This window comes from Pelobates fuscus, chromosome 4, assembly GCF_036172605.1.
Source record: "Pelobates fuscus isolate aPelFus1 chromosome 4, aPelFus1.pri, whole genome shotgun sequence".
In the NCBI taxonomy this organism is placed as follows: Eukaryota; Metazoa; Chordata; class Amphibia; order Anura; family Pelobatidae; genus Pelobates; species Pelobates fuscus.
Window position 1 is genome coordinate 257,397,078 of NC_086320.1, and position 23,289 is coordinate 257,420,366.

At 42.2% G+C, this 23,289-nt stretch overlaps 6 non-coding genes across 6 annotated transcripts; all 6 read right to left on the reverse strand.

Moving 5' to 3' along the window:
* Positions 1-18,517: 18,517 nt before the first annotated feature.
* On the reverse strand, positions 18,518-18,603 carry TRNAR-UCU (transfer RNA arginine (anticodon UCU)). Its single transcript is given in 2 exon segments — positions 18,518-18,553; positions 18,567-18,603. It is a non-coding gene; the product is annotated as a tRNA-Arg (tRNA).
* Positions 18,604-19,642: 1,039 nt separating this feature from the next.
* Positions 19,643-19,728, reverse strand: TRNAR-UCU (transfer RNA arginine (anticodon UCU)). Its single transcript is given in 2 exon segments — positions 19,643-19,678; positions 19,692-19,728. It is a non-coding gene; the product is annotated as a tRNA-Arg (tRNA).
* A 767-nt stretch (positions 19,729-20,495) lies between these two features.
* TRNAR-UCU (transfer RNA arginine (anticodon UCU)) lies at positions 20,496-20,581 on the reverse strand. Its single transcript is given in 2 exon segments — positions 20,496-20,531; positions 20,545-20,581. It is a non-coding gene; the product is annotated as a tRNA-Arg (tRNA).
* Positions 20,582-21,342: 761 nt separating this feature from the next.
* Positions 21,343-21,428, reverse strand: TRNAR-UCU (transfer RNA arginine (anticodon UCU)). The gene is given in 2 exon segments: positions 21,343-21,378; positions 21,392-21,428. It is a non-coding gene; the product is annotated as a tRNA-Arg (tRNA).
* Positions 21,429-22,191: 763 nt separating this feature from the next.
* Positions 22,192-22,277, reverse strand: TRNAR-UCU (transfer RNA arginine (anticodon UCU)). The gene is given in 2 exon segments: positions 22,192-22,227; positions 22,241-22,277. It is a non-coding gene; the product is annotated as a tRNA-Arg (tRNA).
* A 753-nt stretch (positions 22,278-23,030) lies between these two features.
* On the reverse strand, positions 23,031-23,116 carry TRNAR-UCU (transfer RNA arginine (anticodon UCU)). The gene is given in 2 exon segments: positions 23,031-23,066; positions 23,080-23,116. It is a non-coding gene; the product is annotated as a tRNA-Arg (tRNA).
* Between the last annotated feature and the right edge of the window lie 173 nt (positions 23,117-23,289).

Sequence of the window (23,289 nt, forward strand, 5' to 3'; positions counted from 1 at the left end):
CTAGAAGTCCAATGCGCTATCCATTGCACCACAGAGCCTCATCTGCTTGTATATGGAAGGTCATCGAAAAAAAAATAGCTAGAGCGATAAACAGTCAAAATGTAGAATACTCTTTTACGCCACTGGCAATTAAAAAAAAAAAAGATATCTTTTTAAAAAAAATTCAAAGGTTATGCAGTGTTTTTGGATTGATCAGAAAATGGAAAATGTGTTAAATGTTTAAGCTGACAAAGATATTAAAACTGTCAAAAGTTTCTGAAGTGTTCTTTGGTGGACGAATCAGAAATTTTGACTTCTTTTTATATGTTGAGATTTCCATTTAACAACATAAATTACAACATTTTCATCTCTTTCCTTTTCCTGGTACAACTTACTGCCAATAGTGACAAAAGAAGGCCATACAGACATGCTAAGTGGTCTTTGGTAGAAAGCTCTGTACTTTTTTTTTTCTTAAAGGGACTCTATAGTCACCATATAAAAGCAAGAAAGACAGGTCCCCCAGCCTTCCTTCTTGCTTTTATATGAACTTTCATTCATTAAAAAAAAAAAAATCGGTGTTTTTATATTAAAAACTTACCTCCGTTCCAGCGCCGAGCTCCCCGCTAGGCCGCGCCCCCTTTTTCGTCAAAATGACGAAATCGCGGGGCCCAATGGGACGGCTTCGCGCTGGACCAATCGCGTTCTTCATAGAGCGGCATTGAATGCCGCCCTATGAAGAACCTGAGCGCTTTACCGCGCATGTGCGCGGAATGCGCGTTCGCGAGCTGAGCTGTCTGACTGACAGCTCAGCTCGCTTTCTAAAATTATCAATAATAATTTAGGGCCCCCACCCGCCCTGTGCGGCGGGTGGGGGCCCTAAAATTATCAATGAGGGGGGGGACCTACTGTCCCCCCCCCCGGCCCCCACCCCTGTGCGGCGGGTGGGGGCCCTAAAATTATCAATGAGGGGGGGACCTACTGTCCCCCCCCGGCCCCCACCCCTGTGCGGCGGGTGGGGGCCCTAAAATTATCAATGAGGGGGGGACCTACTGTCCCCCCCCCCCGGCCCCCACCCCTGAGCGGCGGGTGGGGGCCCTAAAATGATCAGTAAGGGGGGGGGACCTACTGTCCCCCCCCCCGGCCCCCACCCCTGAGCGGCGGGTGGGGGCCCTAAAATTATCAATAAGGGGGGGGGAACCTACTGTCCCCCCCCCCCGGCCCCCACCCCTGAGCGGCGGGTGGGGGCCCTAAAATTATCAATAAGGGGGGGGGACCTACTGTCCCCCCCCCCGGCCCCCACCCCTGAGCGGCGGGTGGGGGCCCTAAAATTATCAATAAGGGGGGGGGACCTATTGTCCCCCCCCCGGCCCCCACCCCTGAGCGGTGGGTGGGGGCCCTAAATACAAAGGGGGGGGGGACCCTAGTTAACCCTCCCCCCCCCAAAAAAAATATCTCCCTACCTACCCCCCTCACCCTAAAAATAATGAGGGGGGACCATTAACTAAAAACCTGTAAAAAAATGAGATAAAATCAACTTACCATTCGATGTTTTCTTTCTTCTAAAATCTTCTTTCTTCAGCCCCAAAAAAGGCCAAATAAAAATCCATAATAACCGACGCAATTAAAAAAAAAAAAAAAAAAACCGAGCGCAAAAAAAAATAATCCATCTTCACCCATGGAGGGCTCCGCGCAGACTGAGCTCCGCAGGGCGGGGGAAGGCTTATAAAGCCTTGCCCCGCCCTGCAATTAGGCTAAGAACACTCTGATTGGTGGGTTTAAGCCAATCAGAGTGCTCTTTGTCATTTTACAAGCGTGGGAAAGTTCTTTGGAATTTTCCCACGCTTGTAAAATGACACAGAGCACTGTGATTGGATGGATTTCAAGCCATCCAATCACAGTGCTCTGTGTCATTTTACAAGCGTGGGAAAATTCCAAAGAACTTTCCCACGCTTGTAAAATGACAAAGAGCACTGTGATTGGATGGCTTGAAATCCATCCAATCACCGTGCTCTGTGTCATTTTACAAGCGTGGGAAAGTTCTTTGGAATTTTCCCACGCTTGTAAAATGACAAAGAGCACTGTGATTGGATGGATTTCAAGCCATCCAATCACAGTGCTCTTTGTCATTTTACAAGCGTGGGAAAGTTCTTTGGAATTTTCCCACGCTTGTAAAATGACACAGAGCAATGTGATTGGATGGCTTGAAATCCATCCAATCACAGTGCTCTGTGTCATTTTACAAGCGTGGGAAAATTCCAAAGAACTTTCCCACGCTTGTAAAATGACAAAGAGCACTGTGATTGGATGGCTTGAAATCCATCCAATCACCGTGCTCTGTGTCATTTTACAAGCGTGGGAAAGTTCTTTGGAATTTTCCCACGCTTGTAAAATGACACAGAGCACTGTGATTGGATGGCTTGAAATCCATCCAATCACATTGCTCTGTGTCATTTTACAAGCGTGGGAAAATTCCAAAGAACTTTCCCACGCTTGTAAAATGACAAAGAGCACTGTGATTGGATGGCTTGAAATCCATCCAATCACATTGCTCTGTGTCATTTTACAAGCGTGGGAAAATTCCAAAGAACTTTCCCACGCTTGTAAAATGACAAAGAGCACTCTGATTGGCTTAAACCCACCAATCAGAGTGTTCTTAGCCTAATTGCAGGGCGGGGCAAGGCTTTATAAGCCTTCCCCCGCCCTGCGGAGCTCAGTCTGCGCGGAGCCCTCCATGGGTGAAGATGGATTATTTTTTTTTGCGCTCGGGTTTTTTTTTTTTTTTTTTATTGCGTCGGTTATTATGGATTTTTATTTGGCCTTTTTTGGGGCTGAAGAAAGAAGATTTTAGAAGAAAGAAAACATCGAATGGTAAGTTGATTTTATCTTATTTTTTTTTTCTTTACAGGTTTTTAGTTAAAGGGTCCCCCCTCATTATTTTTAGGGTGAGGGGGTAGGTAGGGAGATAAGTTTTTTTTTTTTTTGGGGGGGGGGGGGAGAGAGGGTTAACTAGGGTCCCCACCCCCTTTGTATTTAGGGCCCCCACCCACCGCTCAGGGGTGGGGGCCGGGGGGGGACAATAGGTCCCCCCCTATTGATAATTTTAGGGCCCCCACCCACCGCTCAGGGGTGGGGGCCGGGGGGGGGGCAGTAGGTCCCCCCCCCTTATTGTGAATTTTAGGGCCCCCACCCGCCGCACAGGGGTGGGGGCCGGGGGGGGACAGTAGGTCCCCCCCTATTGTGAATTTTAGGGCCCCCACCCACCGCTCAGGGGTGGGGGCCGGGGGGGGGGGCAGTAGGTCCCCCCCCTTATTGTGAATTTTAGGGCCCCCACCCACCGCTCAGGGGTGGGGGCCGGGGGGGGGGCAGTAGGCCCCCCCCCTTATTGTGAATTTTAGGGCCCCCACCCGCCGCTCAGGGGTGGGGGCCGGGGGGGGGCAGTATGTCCCCCCCTTATTTTTTATTTTAAGGCCCCCACCCACCGCACAGGGGTGGGGGCCGGGGGGGGACAATAGGTCCCCCCTTATTGATAATTTTAGTGCCCCCACCCGCCGCACAGGGGTGGGGGCCGGGGGGGCAGTATGTGCCACCCTTATTTTTAGGGCCCCCACTCACCGCTCAGGGGTGGGGGCCGGGGGGGGGGGGAGGAGAGTAGGTCCGTCCCCCCCCTCCCTTCAACCACTATTGTGGCCAGACAGCATCCCTGTGGGTTCGGGCTTCAGCTGTCAGCTGAAGCCACGCCCACAGCAGTGCTGACAGGCTGTCAGCACACAAAGCGCGTTCACAGTGCTTTGTGTGCTGATAGCCCGTCTGATGCATTCACCCAGAATGCATCGGACGAGAGGCCTTTTTAGGGCCTCTGAACTCGGAAGTCCCTCTGGTGGCCGTCTGATTGACTGCAACAAGAGGTGTTCCAAGCTTACAATGTAAACACTGCATTTTCTCAGAAAATACAGTGCTTACAAGAAAAAGGCTCCGGGTAGCTGTAGCACTCACCTAAACAACCTCATTAAGCTGAAGTTGTTCAGGTGACTATAGTGTCCCTTTAACTAATAAAAAGTTTCTGGAATTTGGGCAAGATGTTTCTGATTTGCACCTAACGATATGAGCTGACATCCATGGTTTAAGGGGAACAGCTCTTTGAGTCCTTTAATATAAATGGAGAATCAAAGTGTAATGTGATACATTAAGCTCAGGTTTCCATCATTATTAATTTAAATGTAATTGTTGGTAATATTTATTCAACTTTCTTAACTTCTTATTCTAAGATCCCTTCTGAATGCATCTAGTTAACCACCTATGTTAGAGATTTGTTAAGATTGTTTTTCATGGGGGCGGGGCCGGACCGCCGAGCTGGACGGTTGCAAGCTAGAGCTGCTCCTCAACTAAACTACTAAATTACACGACTAAACCATGTTTTTCCAGCTAAAAATAGACCGACATCAATGGTGCCCTGAACAAAAGGACCACTGGATCCAGGGAGAGGCTGGCTCACAGAGCTGCAGTCCCCTGGAGGAGAAATTCTCGTTACCTCAACTGAGGCCTTCTCCGGCGGTGAGTGGGGCGGACGGCCGCTGCCCCACTATCCTGCTACACAGTACCCAACCAGCGGTGCACATCGAAGCGGACCCGGCCCTGTTCCCCCCCCGGTGGGCCGGTGGGGGTTATCCCGGCCCTCACCCTGTGGCCCTGATCAGGACACTACAACCGACACCGGGGGGCCTGGCCGCTGCATTCAAAATGTCGGGCTCCATGTGCACAGAGGACAAGGGGACGACCGGCCCTCTCATGCGGCCTACGGAAGACACCGCGGCTCCCACCTCCCGACCCTGCCATACGGAGGAGCCGGAAGACCCTCACTTACCCCCGCAGCCACTATCACCAACGAGGTCAACAGCTACACGGGGGAGACGGAAATATGCCGCGCATCGCACATACCCGCATGGAAACACTGAGCCTGCTGCCAAGCAGTACAATCCGACAAGGAAACCGCCCAACCACTCACATCCCTCCCAGCCTGCAATCAACCGATCCAACCCGCAGACAACCCATGCGGGCGACGCTAAACTCCTTACTATGGCGGGAGTCAACCCACAGAGGGAAAAAAGGTGCATCAACACCACACGACAGCTGCAATCCGTGGACACCCAGACAGAACTCCACAGCACAGCCAGGACGGCTCATGTAATGGACACTCACTCCCAGCTACCCATGCAGAACAAAGCAGGTATCGGTTAGCGATGCGACTACCCTGGCACACGAGAACCCCGAGACTTCCATGTCGATGGCCCTCCTCACTGAGACTGTATGAGCAACCAGGGTGATAACCTAATCAAAGCGACTTAACTCTATTAAAGCGAAATACTTAGACCTAGCATGAATACCACGTTATAATCTAACTGTATTAATCTGTTAATAGATTTGCACCTAACGATATGAGCTGACATCCATGGTTTAAGGGGAACAGCTCTTTGAGTCCTTTAATATAAATGGAGAATCAAAGTGTACTGTGATACATTAAGCTCAGGTTTCCATCATTATTAATTTAAATGTAATTGTTGGTAATATTTATTCAACTTTCTTAACTTCTTATTCTAAGATCCCTTCTGAATGCATCTAGTTAAACACCTATGTTAGATATTTGTTAAGATTGTTTTTCATGTTGTAGTTGTAGTATTGAAGGAGTATTTCTTACAAAGGTTTGTGTGCTTTGTTAGCAAAACACAACGACTCGAACCCACAACCTTTGAATGCCTTCAATACACTAGAAGTCCAATGCGCTATCCATTGTACCACAGAGCTTCATCTGCTTGTATATGGAAGGTCATCGAAAAAAAAATAGCTAGAGCGATAAACAGTCAAAATGTAGAATACTCTTTTACGCCACTGGCAATTAAAAAAAAAAAAGATATCTTTTTTAAAAAAATTCAAAGGTTATGCAGTGTTTTTGGATTGATCAGAAAATGGAAAATGTGTTAAATGTTTAAGCTGACAAAGATATTAACCCCTTCACGACGGGTGACGGACGAGGTCCGTCATCCAGGGGATACCCTTAACGACGGGTGACGGACCTCGTCCGTCACGCGGTAAAATTAACCCCAGATCGCCGCAATCGCGGCGATCGTGGGGTTAATGGTGCTCCGGTCTGCCTCTGCATTAGAGGCAGACCGGGAGCACCGGATCGGGCTGTCCCAGTACATGTGCCCGCTCTGACAGCATGTCTGAGCGGGCACATGTGCTCTGCATACTCACCTCCGCCTCCCTGCACTTCCGGGTTCAGTGTGAAGTGCAGGGAGACGGATCAGTGCTGATCCTGCCCCCTGGTGTTCAAAAAATAAATTTTATTTAAAATCCCACCCACCTTTACCCCCCTTTACCATTTTAATAAAAAATTAACCCCTTCCCTGCCAATTGATCACTGACTACAGTGATCAATTGGCAGGGATTACATTTTAATATGATCTGATTTTTTTTTTAACCCCTGAGGGTTAATTCTTTTTTTTTTTTAACCCTCAGGGGTTAAATTTATTTTATTAATTAATTTAAATATTTTAAAATTATAAATTTAGCTAGCTGGGGAGGGTGGAAGTTAGTGGGGAATTGGGGGATTTAGTGTTAGGCTAACTAGGGGTTAACGTTAAAAAAAGTTTTAAAATAAGCTTTAAAAAGTTAAAAAATTAAGTTAAAAAAAAGTTTTAATAACGTTTAAGTAAAAAATTAAAAAAAAAAAAAACCCTTTACCCAGTCCAAATAAAAATTAACCCCTTCCCTGCCAGTCTATCACTACCTACAGTGATCAAAATACAGATCACAGTATTATACTGTGATCTAATTTTTTTTTAACCCCTGACGATTAACTTTTATTTATTTTTTAACCCTCAGGGGTTAAATTAATTTAATTAACTAATTTAAATATTGTATAATTAAATATTTTGCTAGCTGGGGTGGGTGGGAGTTATGGGAAAATGGGGAATTTACTGTTAGTGCTGCTTACTGCTAGTTAGGGGTTAACGGTAAAAGAAAAAGCTTAGAAAAATGTTAAATCTGTAAAAAAAGTTTTACGACTGGGGGCGGAGCCTGCGCTCGAGCTGAATGGCTGTGTGAGGACGGAGCTCCCGAGCCGACGGCTAACTAAAGCAAATCTTTAAGCGGATAATCAGCAGGATACTGCTCCAAAAAGGGGGAGAAACATAATGTCACATCGGGGACTGAGAAAAACGGGAGACAACAAGGATAAACATGCGTTTTTCACCTCGAAAACGGTAACTCCCAAAAGTACCGCGAATCACTCTCAAGATGGCGACGGCGACAGTGAAGACAAAGTGCCTTCTCAACCACAATCCCCACAGCACTCCCCACAACGCACCATGCAAATACAAGTGGATATATTCCAAAAAATGCTGGACGATATGGCTGTGAAGATCCAGCTATCTGTCCAGACGGCAATCGCAGAGTTAAAAAAAGATATTACAGACATAGGGAACCGCACAACACATATGGAAAACAAGATGGCGGAATACGCCGAGGCCCATAACAGCCTGGCAGAAAAGCTGGAGGTATTGACAACACAAATGGAGAAACAAGAAATAAAAAACATGGATCTTGAAGATAGGTCTCGGAGACAAAATGTGAGGGTAAGAGGCATATCAGAGGACGTCCAAAATTCGGACCTAATGGCATTTCTAACCGGCCTCTTCCAGACCCTGGCGCCCGACATTCCTACCGACATGCTGCTCATGGACAGGGCGCACCGAGTAGCAAAACCCCAACACCTACCGACATCCACGCCGCGAGATGTGCTCCTCAAATTCCATTACTTTCATGTGAAAGAGACCATCATGCGTGCTGTTGGGCCTCAAAAAACCTTACCGGACCAATATAAGAAGATCCAGATCTTCACGGATCTCTCAGCAGAAACACTGAAACGCAGAAGAACCTTCAGAGACATCACCTCCGAACTAAGAAACAGGAAGATTCCATATAAATGGGGATTCCCGATCAAATTATTAATTCACAAAGACGGTAAAACACATGTCGCACCAGACGTTGACACCGGCACCCGCCTACTGCATTCCTGGGGTATCGACATACCGGCAGGTCCGACTAGATCCCTACAGAGACCACCATTAATCCCGGACTGGCAGACGGTGAGGCAGCATAAATGACACAGAAAGACCAAGTTCACCTGACGGAGGCACGAACAGGACCTTCCAGTGGCACTTGAGCCGAACTTCCCTCCCGCACGAAACAACACAACACACCTGATATGAACTCTCTAAACCTGGACTATATTGATAGATCCTACAGCTAAGGGGCACAGACTGTCCATATGATTCGGACGAAAAACCGGGTGTGGGTAATGTACTGACGGTATTGGGTGTGGAGATTTGCCCTTTAGCTTTTAGAACGTCCCGCAACAGACAAACGAAATGCCCATTAGAAAAAAAAAAAGGGGCCTAACCTTACCTAACTTACCGAACCGGCCGGGGGGACTTAAAGGTCCTGTTCGCCCGGTGCGTATAAACTAGTCCTCTCCACCAGCTTCACAGTGGCGGACGAGAAAATGACCCCCACCCATGCCCCAGCTAGGCCCACACCTACCATCACCAATACCAATACCAACACCAATAGCGTTAATAATATCACTAATCCAGGTCCAATTAAGAGTTACATGCAAGGGAGGTCTCCCAATATATGAGACGAAGCTTACACTCCCCCAGGCTCCACTTCTAGGAGCAGGTCCAGTGGCACGTAATGCAATATATAAAAAAAAAATAAAATAAAATAAAATAAAATAAAAAAAAAAATAAAATAAAAAAAAAATAAAAAAAAAAAATAAAAAAAAAATAAATAAATAAAAAATAAAAAGATAAAGTTCTACAGATAGTTTAAGAGCCGTGGGCTCGGGATTACATTCACCCGGGCAGTTTGCAGGCTAGACCAGGCATCCTCAACCCCCCGGACAGGGAGTGCTAGTGAGGGTAACTAGCAGGTTCACTGGTGCCCTTAGGGAAAGACAGGGCACAATGGATAAGTTATATTTTTTGTTGTATTTTTGTTTGTATATATGTTCAATGTTTGTTTTACACCTATGGTCCACCATCAGGTCTCCCACATACAGTCACACACGAAGCCCGGAAAGGCAAGGTAAAGGGATAAAGCGATTCCTCCATCCGCAATACAGTAGTAATGGTAACAAATCCGCTCAACTGTCACAGAATATGCATGATCTCAACCAGGGTACATTGCAACTACACAGCACTACTACCAACATACACATTCAGTCTAAAATTATATTCACATAATGTGCAAGGACTAAACATACCGTACAAACGCCATGTCCTGACTAGAGAACTCAAAAAGACTCAAGCTGACATTGTATACCTGCAAGAAACCCACTTTAGGTCAGGTGACCACCCGCAGCTTAACCCAACCTCATATCCCCACCAAGCGCACGCCACCACTTCCAAAAAATCTAGAGGGGTGTCTATACTCCTTGGAAAGGACCTAACAGTATCCTCCCACAACCAAATTCTTGACCCAGGAGGCAGGTACATCATTTGGCAATGCACACTCAATGATCTCGAATACACACTGGTGAATGTATACGCCCCGAATACCAACCAAAGGAACTTCCTACATAGCGTCTTTACCAAAATAGAGAGCATAAGAAAAGGCACATTACTAATTAGCGGGGACATCAACCACGTACTAGATCCGGGGTTAGACTCCACCAGACCGACAGCTTCACAACACTACAAACTCCTTAAAAACCAAAGCAAAGGCATTAGAAACTTACTGTCTCTATTTGGTCTTCGTGACGTTTGGAGAGCACTCCACCCGACGGACAGAGCATATACACACCACTCTAAAGTACACAATTCATACTCCAGAATTGACAATTGCTTTATGCACGAATCAACCATGAACGGTATAATAGATTGTGACATACTGACGGTTGACTGGTCGGACCACGCACCTGTAACACTAACACTAGCGAACTCTTACGAGTATAAACACAGGAGTCCATGGCGCCTGAACGAGAGCATACTCTCAGACACACAGTACTGCGCAACATTGACAACAGAACTCCAACACTATTTCAACACGAACACCTCGACAAACACGAACGCACACATGGTGTGGCTTGCACATAAAGCCGTAATCAGGGGCTTGCTGATTAGCAGGGCCTCGTATCTTAAAAAGCAACAGGAAAAAGAAGTGACACAACTCCAGCGGCATCTAGACAACCTCCATGCAGAAAACCAGACACGAACCTCAGAGGCGCACAAAATACAAATCACTACACTCCAAAACAAACTCAAGGAGATCCGACTCCACAAATTTGGTCTAATGATGAACAGGGTGAAAGCCCGCACATATGCCCAGGGGACCAGGGCCACCAAACTAGTAGCACACCACCTAAGGGAAAGACAACAACAAACACGAATTGCACACATAGTAAACACGAAAGGACAAAAAGTACATTTGCCCCTAGAGATTTGTGGCGAATTCGCACAATACTATAGCAGACTTTACAATCTCTCGAAAGACCCAAACACACCTCAGCCCACCAATAGTGGCATACAGGCCTACCTATCAGACATACCTCTACCGACGATATCCGATGCCCAAAAACAACTCCTAGACGCCAAGATCACAGAAAGCGAAATAGCAGAATGCATCAATGCCCTGCCAAAAGGGAAAGCACCAGGCCCGGACGGCTTCACCAACGACTATTACAAAACATTCCTGCCCCAGTTGGCCCCACAACTATGCAGGGCATTTAACAGGGCACTTCATACCGGAAGCTTCCCCGCAGAGTATTTAGCGGCCAGAATAATCACCCTCCCGAAACCGGGCAAGCCACCAACACACTGCCAGAATTTCCGCCCTATATCTCTCCTAAACTCAGACACCAAGATATACGCGAAAATTTTGGCCAACCGACTCAAAGACATCCTCCCCACTATAATCTCGGATGACCAAGTAGGCTTTGTACATGGGAGACAGGGATCGGACAACACACGTAAAGTAGTAGATGTTTTACAAGCGATTCACATAGATAAAACCCAAGGACTCATAGTCTCCTTAGACGCGGAGAAAGCCTTCGATCGACTAAATTGGCTATTCTTGGAGGCTACCCTCACTAAATTTGGATTTCCCCCCACATTTCTCAAAGCTATCAAAGCCCTATACAGTGGCCCAAATGCAGCGGTATCGACGTCCGGGTTCCAATCAGAGCCATTTGACATCACTAATGGTACCAGACAAGGCTGCCCCTTATCACCGCTCCTATATGTATTGGCCCTTGAACCACTTGCGGAATCAATCAGACGCAATCCAAACATACATGGTATAAACATAGGAGACAGAGAATACAAGATTAATCTTTTCGCGGACGATGTCCTACTAACACTATCCCAACCGTTGATATCACTCCCGAACCTCCAACACGAACTCCAGCATTATAGTACACAATCATACTATAAACTTAATATCTCCAAGACTCAAGCAATGGGGATAGGAATAGCGAGGGACACACTAGACAGACTGAAATCAGCATTCCACTATGACTGGAGGGAAGACTACCTTATGTTCTTGGGTATCAGACTTACTAAATCGCACAACTCGCTCTTCTCCATGAATTACCAAAAACTTTTCACGGAAATAGAGTCCACACTGAAGAAGTGGGATGGAAAGTATCTATCATGGTTGGGCAGGTGCGCAGCAGTCAAAATGATGATTCTGCCAAAAATACTTTATCTATTCAGATCGCTGCAAATTCAGGTCCCCGCTAGATACCTCAAAGCACTACAGACGACTTTACTCAAGTTTGGGTGGAGAAACAAAAAACCCAGAGTATCCTGGAAACTCCTATCTAGAAAAATAGAGGACGGAGGGTTGGGGTTCCCAGATGTGAAAGAGTACCATAGAGCTACACACTTGGCTAATATCCTGGGATGCTACCAAATGATCCAACCCCCTCAATGGCTATCTCTGGAATCCAGCAGACTAGAAGGGTCCCATTTAACATATCTCCTATGGGCACCCAAAAATAGGAGACCCCACATACCCAAGATGTTGCCGACAACCAGGCTAATGTTGTCCATATGGGACAAAAATAGGCATAGAGTATGCTCGAAACAAAAATGGTCCCCGGCAACCCCCCTGAAAACGCTGCACGCTGTGAACCCTACATTTAATTATAAACTATGGGCAGAACACAACATAACACATGTCCACCAAGTGACCCGAAAGGGATTAGTTCAAAGCTTCCATGACCTACAAACACAATTCCTGATACCAAACAAGGCCCAATTCTCATATATGCAAATGTATCACACCCTGCGCCCAGAGGGCACAGGAACACGGCCAGGACGAGGGGAGACAAAATTGACCCACTTTGAATCTAAATGCTTAGACACTAGACAACAGGGTAAATCTCTGTCTATGTGCTATAACCTACTAATTAGGGAACCACAGCCGCAGCTATGGAAATTTCAAAGAGAATGGAATAGAGATCTGGGGAGAGACCTTACACCTCAGGAATGGAGCTCGGCATTCACAGCCCATAAGGGAATGACCAGCTGTGCGTCACACATTGAAACAGCTAGAAAAGTATTGTACCGGTGGTACCTCACGCCAGATAAATTGGCACGAATGTATACTAACACAGATGGCCTATGCTGGAGATGTGGGGGACCTGATGGGGATATGCTACACATATGGTGGAAGTGCCCGCAGATACAGCCGGTATGGGAATTGGTGGGAGACATTATAACTCAAAGCACGGGCTGGGAGGTGACGCCTTCTATAGAAACATGCCTTCTACACATCCTCCCAACTATCATCCCGAAACACATACGCAAAACGATATACCTCATACACATAGCAACAATGACAATCATAGCAAAATACTGGAGAACGTCAGCAGTTCCAACTGAACTAGAACTAAAGAACCTCGTTTCCACAAACGTGGCCTATGAAAAATTCACAGGAACGCAGGGTCGAAGGAGTTGTATGAGGGCGGACTCATACACCCTTTGGCATACATACTTAGCTGATACCCAATCAGGAAATCAGAACAAAATCCATGAACCCCCTTGACGGGGAAACACACTAAACTCAGAAGACAATAACATAATCAGACGATTACTGGTTGCACAAGACGAGACCCCCAACAGGGAATCACCGATGGCTATGAATAGCCACAGGGACCAGCCCCCATGAAAAAACCATAACCGGAGACATGGGCGTACAATAATAATAATAGGAAACATAGGATGTAGACAACACTTGTATATAGTTCTTCTTGTTTTCATATTGGGATCTCACATACCGACGACCATACACCACGGGACATTCAGAGATAAAACGCAGAAATACCAAGGTTGGTAACATGGTCCATGGGGTAAGAGGCGTAATTGTAGACAAATCAATTGCATAAACAATGTAGTAGGAAAACCTGCAATGTTAAACATGTTCCCTCACCCCCACTGTGTTTTTCTTCATTCTGTATCCCCTGAAATGTTATTGTTGCTGCAAACAGAAAATAAAAACTATTAATTATAAAAAAAAAAAGTTTTACGAAAGTTTAGGAAACTTTAAAAAAATGAATAAGCAAAACAAAAGTTGAAAAAATAGTTTTAAAAAGTAAAAAAGTTTGAAAAAGTTAAAAAATTAATTTAATAACGCTCATTACCACTACACCTGGTACAAGCTAGCGGAAAAATGATCCCAATATGCCTTTTGAAATACCCTGGGATGTCTTCTTTAAGAAATGGTATGGCTTTATGGGGTATTTGGATTATATAGCCTGGTAAAATACTCTAAAATGGGACATGGGCACAGCGTAAAAATTTAAAGTTTGAAAAATAATGGAATGGCTGTGTCCCAAATGTGCCCCTCCGATGTCCACATATACCTGGCAAAGGTACATACGGGGGTATTTTTGTACTCAGCCGACATAACTGAGCAACATATAAAGTATTATAGAGTGGTGGTACACATAAGGTTTGCAAAATATACTGTGCAAACTCACTTTGTGTGTCAAAAAGGCAGAAAAAACGCTTATTACCACTACACCTGGTACAAGCTAGCGGAAAAATGATCCCACACTAAGGTTCAAAATATGCCTTTTGAAATACCCTGGGATGTCTTCTTTAAGAAATGGTATGGCTTTATGGGGTATTTGGATTATATAGCCTGGTAAAATACTCTAAAATGGGACATGGGCACAGCGTAAAAATTTAAAGTTTGAAAAAAAATGGACTGGCTGTGTCCCAAATGTGCCCCTCCGATGTCCACATATACCTGGCAAAGTTACATACGGGGGTATTTTTGTACTCAGCCGACATAGCTGAGCAACATATAAAGTATTATAGAGTGGTGGTACACATAAGGTTTGCAAAATATACTGTGCAAACTCACTTTGTGTGTCAAAAAGGCAGAAAAAACGCTTATTACCACTACACCTGGTACAAGCTAGCGGAAAAATGATCCCACACTAAGGTTCAAAATATGCCTTTTGAAATACCCTGGGATGTCTTCTTTAAGAAATGGTATGGCTTTATGGGGTATTTGGATTATATAGCCTGGTAAAATACTCTAAAATGGGACATGGGCACAGCGTAAAAATTTAAAGTTTGAAAAAAAATGGAATGGCTGTGTCCCAAATGTGCCCCTCCGATGTCCACATATACCTGGCAAAGGTACATACGGGGGTATTTTTATACTCAGCTGACATAGCTGAGCAACATATGAAGTATTATACAGTCGTAACACACATAAGGTTTGCAAAATATACTGTGCAAACTCACTTTGTGTGTCAAAAAGGCAGAAAAAACGCTCATTACCACTACACCTGGTACAAGCTAGCGGAAAAATTATCCCACGCTAAGGTTCAAAATATGCCTTTTGAAATACCCTGGGGTGTCTACTTTAAGAAATGGTAGGCCTTTGTGGGGTAGTTTGAATTCAAAACTTACGAAGATGCTTGGAAATTGCACATAGGCCCAGCGTCAAAATTCAAAGTTCTGTAAAAACTGATATGGCTTGGTCTCCAATATGCCACTGTAGCTTCACAAAATAGTGCCAAAGACATTCATTGGGGATGTCTTTTTACTCAGAAGACTTAGCTGAGCATAATTTGGAGGTTTTGAACTTAGTGGCACATATGAAATATACAAAATGCCCAGAAAAAATGCAATCCGTATGTCAAAAAATGCACAAAATTATTTTTTACCACATACTTTGGCATATATTGGTGAAAAAATGGGGGCATGCTAAGGCACAATATGCACCTTATGATATACCCTGGAGTGTCTACTTTTACAAATGGTAGGCCTTTGTGGTTTTTTTTTGAACATTCAAACTGTTATAATACCCCAAATGGAAGCATAGGCTCATTAAATCCGTCTCTCAAAATTCTACTGTGAATACTGAAAAGGACAGGTCTCCTGTATGGCACTGTAGCTTCACGAAATAGTGCCATAGACATACAATGGGGGTGTCCTTTTACTCAGAAGACTTAGCTGAGCATAATTTGGGGGGTTTGAACTTAGTGGCACATATGAAATATACAAAATGCCCAGCAAAAATGCAATCCGTATGTAAAAAATGCACAAAATTATTTTTTACCACATACTTTGGCATGTAATGGTAAAAAAATGGGGGCATGTTAAGGCACAATATGCACCTTATGAGATACCGTGGAGTGTCTACTTTTACAAATGGTAGGCCTTTGTGGGGGTTTTTGAACAGTCAAACTGTTATAATACCCCAAATGGAAGCATAGGCTCATTAAATCCGTCTCTCAAAATTCTACTGTGAATACTGAAAAGGACAGGTCTCCTATATGGCACTGTAGCTTCACGAAATAGTGCCAAAGACATACAATGGGGGTACCGTTGTACTCAGCAGAAGTAACTGAACACATAATAAAACTTTGTACAGGAATAGCACACACCAACTTTACAAAATACACATGAGAAGTTCTTTGTTATACGTTTGTGTGCGAAAACCCCCAAAAAACACAATTTTACTCCAATATTTAGCAGAGGTTGGCGGTAAAATGGCTACGTAGAAAGTGTCAAAACAACCTTAGGTAAATAGCCTGTGATGTCTACTTTATATAAATATATACTTTTGTGTGGCAATTTTGTTTTATTTTATGGCTATTAGGCTTACAAGACAAACATACCAAATTCTAAAATCGCTCCACATTAAAATTTTATTTTACTCCTTGTGCTTTGTGACCTGTAACTACCAAAAAAAACTTAAAATCCCAGACACATTATATATTCTGTAAATCAGAACAAATAAATGAATTTATTTTTAATTACTTTCCTTAACCTGCACTAATTATGCACACATTATGATTGCAAAAACTGTAAAAAAAACCCAATATTTTTCTTTTTTTTGCATTTTTCTGTATTTTTTTTATAATAAGTAAGCATTTATATATATATATGTTATATCAAATTAAAGCCCTTTCTGTCCTTTAAAAAACAGTATATAATATGTGTCGGTGCAATAAATGAGAGAGATGCAAATTGCAGTTGAACGCAAACAGCAAGAAAATGCAAAAATTGCTTGTGTCATTAAGCGTAAGTCAAGCTTCTGAAGCTCTGTCCTTAAGGGGTTAAAACTGTCAAAAGTTTCTGAAGTGTTCTTTGGTGGACGAATCAGAAATTTTGACTTATTTTTATATGTTGAGATTTCCATTTAACAACATAAATTACAACATTTTCATCTCTTTCCTTTTCCTGGTACAACTTACTGCCAATAGTGACAAAAGAAGGCCATACAGACATGCTAAGTGGTCTTTGGTAGAAAGCTCTGTACTTTTTTTTTTCTTAACTAATAAAAAGTTTCTGGAATTTGGGCAAGATGTTTCTGATTTGCACCTAACGATATGAGCTGACATCCATGGTTTAAGGGGAACAGCTCTTTGAGTCCTTTAATATAAATGGAGAATCAAAGTGTAATGTGATACATTAAGCTCAGGTTTCCATCATTATTAATTTAAATGTAATTGTTGGTAATATTTATTCAACTTTCTTAACTTCTTATTCTAAGATCCCTTCTGAATGCATCTAGTTAACCACCTATGTTAGAGATTTGTTAAGATTGTTTTTCATGGGGGCGGGGCCGGACCGCCGAGCTGGACGGTTGCAAGCTAGAGCTGCTCCTCAACTAAACTACTAAATTACACGACTAAACCATGTTTTTCCAGCTAAAAATAGACCGACATCAATGGTGCCCTGAACAAAAGGACCACTGGATCCAGGGAGAGGCTGGCTCACAGAGCTGCAGTCTCCTGGAGGAGAAATTCTCGTTACCTCAACTGAGGCCTTCTCCGGCGGTGAGTGGGGCGGACGGCCGCTGCCCCACTATCCTGCTACACAGTACCCAACCAGCGGTGCACATCGAAGCGGACCCGGCCCTGTTCCCCCCCCGGTGGGCCGGTGGGGGTTATCCCGGCCCTCACCCTGTGGCCCTGATCAGGACACTACAACCGACACCGGGGGGCCTGGCCGCTGCATTCAAAATGTCGGGCTCCATGTGCACAGAGGACAAGGGGACGACCGGCCCTCTCATGCGGCCTACGGAAGACACCGCGGCTCCCACCTCCCGACCCTGCCATACGGAGGAGCCGGAAGACCCTCACTTACCCCCGCAGCCACTATCACCAACGAGGTCAACAGCTACACGGGGGAGACGGAAATATGCCGCGCATCGCACATACCCGCATGGAAACACTGAGCCTGCTGCCAAGCAGTACAATCCGACAAGGAAACCGCCCAACCACTCACATCCCTCCCAGCCTGCAATCAACCGATCCAACCCGCAGACAACCCATGCGGGCGACGCTAAACTCCTTACTATGGCGGGAGTCAACCCACAGAGGGAAAAAAGGTGCATCAACACCACACGACAGCTGCAATCCGTGGACACCCAGACAGAACTCCACAGCACAGCCAGGACGGCTCATGTAATGGACACTCACTCCCAGCTACCCATGCAGAACAAAGCAGGTATCGGTTAGCGATGCGACTACCCTGGCACACGAGAACCCCGAGACTTCCATGTCGATGGCCCTCCTCACTGAGACTGTATGAGCAACCAGGGTGATAACCTAATCAAAGCGACTTAACTCTATTAAAGCGAAATACTTAGACCTAGCATGAATACCACGTTATAATCTAACTGTATTAATCTGTTAATAGATTTGCACCTAACGATATGAGCTGACATCCATGGTTTAAGGGGAACAGCTCTTTGAGTCCTTTAATATAAATGGAGAATCAAAGTGTACTGTGATACATTAAGCTCAGGTTTCCATCATTATTAATTTAAATGTCATTGTTGGTAATATTTATTCAACTTTCTTAACTTCTTATTCTAAGATCCCTTCTGAATGCATCTAGTTAACCACCTATGTTAGAGATTTGTTAAGATTGTTTTTCATGTTGTAGTTGTAGTATTGAAGGAGTATTTCTTACAAAGGTTTGACTGCTTTGTTAGCAAAACACAATGACTCTGGTGGGACTCGAACCCACAACCTTTGAATGCCTTCAATACACTAGAAGTCCAATGCGCTATCCATTGCGCCACAGAGCCTCATCTGCTTGTATATAGAAGGTCAACGAAAAAAATAGCTAGAGCGATAAACAGTCAAAATGTAATATACTCTTTTACGCCACTGGCAATAAAAAAAAAAAAAAAAAAAGATCTCTTTTTAAAAAAAATTCAAAGGTTATGCAGTGTTTTTGGATTGATCAGAAAATGGAAAATGTGTTAAATGTTTAAGCTGACAAAGATATTAAAACTGTCAAAAGTTTCTGAAGTGTTCTTTGGTGGACGAATCAGAAATTTTGACTTCTTTTTATATGTTGAGATTTCCATTTAACAACATAAATTACAACATTTTCATCCCTTTCCTTTTCCTGGTACAACTTACTGCCAATAGTGACAAAAGAAGGCCATACAGACATGTTAAGTGGTCTTTGGTAGAAAGCTCTGTACTTTTTTTTTCTTAACTAATAAAAAGTTTCTGGAATTTGGGCAAGATGTTTCTGATTTGCACCTAACGATATGAGATGACATCCATGGTTTAAGGGGAACAGCTCTTTGAGTCCTTTAATATAAATGGAGAATCAAAGTGTAATGTGATACATTAAGCTCAGGTTTCCATCATTATTAATTTAAATGTAATTGTTGGTAATATTTATTCAACTTTCTTAACTTCTTATTCTAAGATCCATTCTGAATGCATCTAGTTAAACACCTATGTTAGAGATTTGTTAAGATTGTTTTTCATGTTGTAGTTGTAGTATTGAAGGAGTATTTCTTACAAAGGTTTGACTGCTTTGTTAGTGTAATGTGATACATTAAGCTCTTTGGAGATCTTTGAGTCCTTTAATATAAATGGAGAATCAAAGTGTAATGTGATACATTAAGCTCAGGTTTCCATCTTTATTAATTTAAATGTAATTGTTGGTAATATTTATTCAACTTTCTTAACTTCTTATTCTAAGATCCCTTCTGAATGCATCTAGTTAACCACCTATGTTAGAGATTTGTTAAGATTGTTTTTCATGTTGTAGTATTGAAGGAGTATTTCTTACAAAGGTTTGACTGCTTTGTTAGCAAAACACAATGACTCTGGTGGGACTCGAACCCACAACCTTTGAATGCCTTCAATACACTAGAAGTCCAATGCGCTATCCATTGCGCCACAGAGCCTCATCTGCTTGTATATAGAAGGTCAACGAAAAAAATAGCTAGAGCGATAAACAGTCAAAATGTAATATACTCTTTTACGCCACTGGCAATAAAAAAAAAAAAAAAAAAAAGATCTCTTTTTAAAAAAAATTCAAAGGTTATGCAGTGTTTTTGGATTGATCAGAAAATGGAAAATGTGTTAAATGTTTAAGCTGACAAAGATATTAAAACTGTCAAAAGTTTCTGAAGTGTTCTTTGGTGGACGAATCAGAAATTTTGACTTCTTTTTATATGTTGAGATTTCCATTTAACAACATAAATTACAACATTTTCATCCCTTTCCTTTTCCTGGTACAACTTACTGCCAATAGTGACAAAAGAAGGCCATACAGACATGTTAAGTGGTCTTTGGTAGAAAGCTCTGTACTTTTTTTTTCTTAACTAATAAAAAGTTTCTGGAATTTGGGCAAGATGTTTCTGATTTGCACCTAACGATATGAGATGACATCCATGGTTTAAGGGGAACAGCTCTTTGAGTCCTTTAATATAAATGGAGAATCAAAGTGTAATGTGATACATTAAGCTCAGGTTTCCATCATTATTAATTTAAATGTAATTGTTGGTAATATTTATTCAACTTTCTTAACTTCTTATTCTAAGATCCATTCTGAATGCATCTAGTTAAACACCTATGTTAGAGATTTGTTAAGATTGTTTTTCATGTTGTAGTTGTAGTATTGAAGGAGTATTTCTTACAAAGGTTTGACTGCTTTGTTAGCAAAACACAACGACTCTGGTGGGACTCGAACCCACAACCTTTGAATGCCTTCAATACACTAGAAGTCCAATGCGCTATCCATTGCGCCACAGAGCCTCATCTGCTTGTATATAGAAGGTCAACGAAAAAAAATAGCTAGAGCGATAAACAGTCAAAATGTAATATACTCTTTTACGCCACTGGCAATTAAAAAAAAAAAAGATCTCTTTTTAAAAAAAATTCAAAGGTTATGCAGTGTTTTTGGATTGATCAGAAAATGGAAAATGTGTTAAATGTTTAAGCTGACAAAGATATTAAAACTGTAAAAAGTTTCTGAAGTGTTCTTTGGTGGACGAATCAGAAATTTTGACTTCTTTTTATATGTTGAGATTTCCATTTAACAACATAAATTACAACATTTTCATCCCTTTCCTTTTCCTGGTACAACTTACTGCCAATAGTGACAAAAGAAGGCCATACAAACATGTTAAGTGGTCTTTGGTAGAAAGCTCTGTACTTTTTTTTTCTTAACTAATAAAAAGTTTCTGGAATTTGGGCAAGATGTTTCTGATTTGCACCTAACGATATGAGATGACATCCATGGTTTAAGGGGAACAGCTCTTTGAGTCCTTTAATATAAATGGAGAATCAAAGTGTAATGTGATACATTAAGCTCAGGTTTCCATCATTATTAATTTAAATGTAATTGTTGGTAATATTTATTCAACTTTCTTAACTTCTTATTCTAAGATCCATTCTGAATGCATCTAGTTAAACACCTATGTTAGAGATTTGTTAAGATTGTTTTTCATGTTGTAGTTGTAGTATTGAAGGAGTATTTCTTACAAAGGTTTGACTGCTTTGTTAGCAAAACACAACGACTCTGGTGGGACTCGAACCCACAACCTTTGAATGCCTTCAATACACTAGAAGTCCAATGCGCTATCCATTGCGCCACAGAGCCTCATCTGCTTGTATATAGAAGGTCAACGAAATAAAATAGCTAGAGCGATAAACAGTCAAAATGTAATATACTCTTTTACGCCACTGGCAATTAAAAAAAAAAAAAGATCTCTTTTTAAAAAAAAATTCAAAGGTTATGCAGTGTTTTTGGATTGATCAGAAAATGGAAAATGTGTTAAATGTTTAAGCTGACAAAGATATTACAACTGTCAAAAGTTTCTGAAGTGTTCTTTGGTGGACGAATCAGACATTTTGACTTCTTTTTATATGTTGAGATTTCCATTTAACAACATAAATTACAACATTTTCATCCCTTTCCTTTTCCTGGTACAACTTACTGCCAATAGTGACAAAAGAAGGCCATACAGACATGTTAAGTGGTCTTTGGTAGAAAGCTCTGTACTTTTTTTTTCTTAACTAATAAAAAGTTTCTGGAATTTGGGCAAGATGTTTCTGATTTGCACCTAACGATATGAGATGACATCCATAGTTTAAAGGGAACAGCTCTTTGAGTCCTTTAATATAAATGGAGAATCAAAGTGTAATGTGATACATTAAGCTCAGGTTTCCATCATTATTAATTTAAATGTAATTGTTGGTAATATTTATTCAACTTTCTTAACTTCTTATTCTAAGATCCATTCTGAATGCATCTAGTTAACCACCTATGTTAGAGATTTGTTAAGATTGTTTTTCATGTTGTAGTTGTAGTATTGAAGGAGTATTACTTACAAAGGTTTGACTGCTTTGTTAGCAAAACACAACGACTCTGGTGGGACTCGAACCCACAACCTTTGAATGCCTTCAATACACTAGAAGTCCAATGCGCTATCCATTGCGCCACAGAGCCTCACCTGCTTGTATATAGAAGGTCAACGAAAAAAAATAGCTAGAGTGATACACAGTCAAAATGTAATATACTCTTTTACGCCACTGGCAATTAAAAGAAAAAAAAAAGATCTCTTTTTAAAAAAAAATTAAAAGGTTATGCAGTGTTTTTGGATTGATCAGAAAATGGAAAATGTGTTAAATGTTTAAGCTGACAAAGATATTAAAACTGTCAAAAGTTTCTGAAGTGTTCTTTGGTGGACGAATCAGACATTTTGACTTCTTTTTATATGTTGAGATTTCCATTTAACAACATAAATTACAACATTTTCATCCCTTTCCTTTTCCTGGTACAACTTACTGCCAATAGTGACAAAAGAAGGCCATACAGACATGTTAAGTGGTCTTTGGTAGAAAGCTCTGTACTTTTTTTTTCTTAACTAATAAAAAGTTTCTGGAATTTGGGCAAGATGTTTCTGATTTGCACCTAACGATATGAGCTGACATCCATGGTTTAAGGGGAACAGCTCTTTGAGTCCTTTAATATAAATGGAGAATCAAAGTGTACTGTGATACATTAAGCTCAGGTTTCCATCATTATTAATTTAAATGTAATTGTTATTAATATTTATTCAACTTTCTTAACTTCTTATTCTAAGATCCCTTCTGAATGCATCTAGTTAACCACCTATGTTAGAGATTTGTTAAGATTGTTTTTCATGTTGTAGTTGTAGTATTGAAGGAGTATTTCTTACAAAGATTTGTCTGCAAAACACGACTCTGGTGGGACTCGAACCCACAACTTTTGAATGCCTTCAATACACTAGAAGTCCAATGCGCTATCCATTGCGCCACAGAGCCTCATCTGCTTGTATCTAGAAGGTCATCGAAAAAAAATAGCTAGAGCGATAAACAGTCAAAATGTAATATACTCTTTTACGCCACTGGCAATTAAAAAAAAAAAAAAAAGATCTCTTTTTAAAAAAAATTCAAAGGTTATGCAGTGTTTTTGGATTGATCAGAAAATGGAAAAT